Genomic DNA, 2,639 nt, shown 5'->3' with positions numbered 1-2,639 from the left:
AGGACATTTGGATATAGAGTAAATATAAATTTTTGGCCATATGTATTATCTCTTGTGATATCCATATATTATATTGACAAAATAAATTTATTTTACGAGTTGAAAAAGAATTGCTTATAAAATGAGTTGTAAATAAGAAAATGGTGAAATAGTGATAATTAAATATAGTAAAGTAGGGGGTGCTACATTAGCAATGTGATCAGCCGTCCAAATGAAAGTTGCTAAGGAAAATAATGAATTTTGACGGCTATTGCAACATTTTGAAATTCCTCAGGTGGGCTTTAATATTTAATTTGATAGTTGAACTTTTAAAAAGAAAATCAGAATTTATTATAAAATTAAACCAATCAATTAGATTTTTTCATGCAAAATTTTATATATTTAGTTTCTTTGTTAACTGATATTTTTAAATTAAATTAATTTGTATAAGACCAAAAATACCAACCCTTGTGAAGTTATAGAACTAATTAAAATTACAATGTAATTTGTTCATTAGCAAGTCACATGCAATTTTCTAACGAAATTTGCCGAAAAGATGACTAAAATTATCAAATTTTAAAGATATATTATTAAATTGCAAAAATCAATTCGTACATATAAAAATTATCAAACCCTAAATTACAAGATTATAAATACAATTTTCCCTATATATGTAGAATTGTGAATAATAATTACTATACATTTCGCATTTTGTATGCACTCACATCATAAATGAGGTGGTTACGGACTGTAAATTAGTTCAAACATGTGGCAGAGAAACTCTTTCACTAGTTATCAATTTTATCGAAGTCGACCACCGCAACTCCCTATATGTACACTATTTTAACTTCACACAAGAGCACAACGCAAAAGAAAATTAACAAAAACATAAGCAAAATGAAATTCGATTTCTCACATTCTTCAATTTTGATTAAGAAAGTTGATCAAGATGATGTTCGTCGATCAGTCAAATATCATCCAAGTGTTTGAGGAGATTATTTCCTAACTTATGTTTCTACAATACAAAATTAACTTTTGTTACTCTAACTTTAGTATTGAATGCAAACGTTAATTTGAGATGCACGAATTAAACAGATTGTTATAAACAAAACTATGTTATGTATAGAAAATTTCTGATACCGAAGAGGAAGAGCTTCGAAGACAAAAGGAAATGGTGGGGAAGGTGTTGGCCCAAATGCCAGATCATTCCTATCACAAATTAGAACTCATTGATGCAATTCAATGTCTTGCCGTTGGTTATCATTTTGAAGAAGAAATCGACAAATTCTTACAATTCATAGACGACACTTACTTAGACTACAGTAGCAAAGACAATGATCTTCGTACTGTTGTGCTTCGGTTTCGTTTACTCAGACAACATGGTTATCCTGTCTCTTGTGGTAAGTATTAACGAGTATAATAATTTTTTGAAACTGGACTTTTTCTAATATGGATTCTCTATTCTGAATTGGTGTTTCGCCCTTTTCATATCAGACATTTTCAACAAATTCATAGACGGTGAAGAGAATTTTAAGGTATCACTGATAAAAAATGTCGAAGGGATGTTAGAGTTATTTGAGGCAGCACAATTCAGAATAGTTGGGGAGGAAATTCTTGAGAAAGCATTGGAGTTCTTCTCCTGTAATCTTGAATCTTTACTCCCAAACATGAACAGTTCTATTTCTACACAAGTTAAAGAAGCCCTGAAGATCCCAATTCTCAAGAGTTCTAACAGAGCGGGAGCTAAAAAATTCATTTCCATATACAAACAAGATGAATCACATAATGAGATATTACTGAATTTTGCAAAATTGGCTTTAGCATTATACAAAAGATGCATCAGAAAGAGCTCAGCCATATTACAAGGTACTGCTCTATTTGTCTTAACATAAGCAAATTCATAGATACTATACTATACAGCAATGAAATGTGTAAACATTGTAGGTGATGGAAGGATTTAGACTTTGCAAATAGATTGCCTTTTGCAAGAGAGAGTGGTGGAATGCTACTTTTGGATAGAGGGAGTCTACTTTGAGCCCCATTACCATATTGCAAGAAGAATGCTAACCAAAATCATCAACATTACTTCCATTCTTGACGACATTTACGATGTTTATGGAACATTAGATGATCTTTAGCTTTTTACTGACCTCATTCAAAGGTCACATTTTGAGTCTTTTTTCAAAACTATACTATTTTACTTGGCACAATATAACTTGTGAATATTTTGATATGACAATTATATTTTCCTTTTTTTACGGCCGCTATGTGGATGGGATGTTAATGTCTTGGAGCAGTTGCCATCATACATGAAAATATGTTATGAACTCCAAGAACAAGTCACGAAAGCATGGAAGGACATGAATCAAGAAAGTTTTCGTCCAACAGTACCGGTCCCTATGCCGGTCCTAACACGAGCTCTCAATTTTCCTCGCATTGCACATCTTTTCTATGTGAAAGACGATGAGTATACCAAGTCCGAAGCTAATATAAAAGACATCATACACGGCGTGCTAGTTGAGTCGATGATTTCAGTTTAAAAATTCAAGTCGGAATTGAATGATGTGGGAGGCTGGAGGCTGGAGGCTGGTGAACGCTTATGCTCCTCAACTTCACCAATCATATATATTAAAGTTACTACGTCTCAATAAATAAAGATC

At 32.2% G+C, this 2,639-nt stretch overlaps 1 pseudogene; it reads left to right on the top strand.

The window, feature by feature from the left end:
- Nucleotides 1-876: 876 nt before the first annotated feature.
- Nucleotides 877-2,117, top strand: LOC105175134 ((-)-germacrene D synthase-like; annotated as a pseudogene).
- Nucleotides 2,118-2,639: the final 522 nt, after the last annotated feature.

This window comes from Sesamum indicum, linkage group LG12, assembly GCF_026168435.1.
Source record: "Sesamum indicum cultivar Baizhima isolate 11 linkage group LG12, ASM2616843v1, whole genome shotgun sequence".
NCBI lineage: Eukaryota > Viridiplantae > Streptophyta > Magnoliopsida > Lamiales > Pedaliaceae > Sesamum > Sesamum indicum.
Note: the sequence above shows the minus strand (reverse complement) of the source record. Positions and strands in the feature narration are given on the sequence as shown.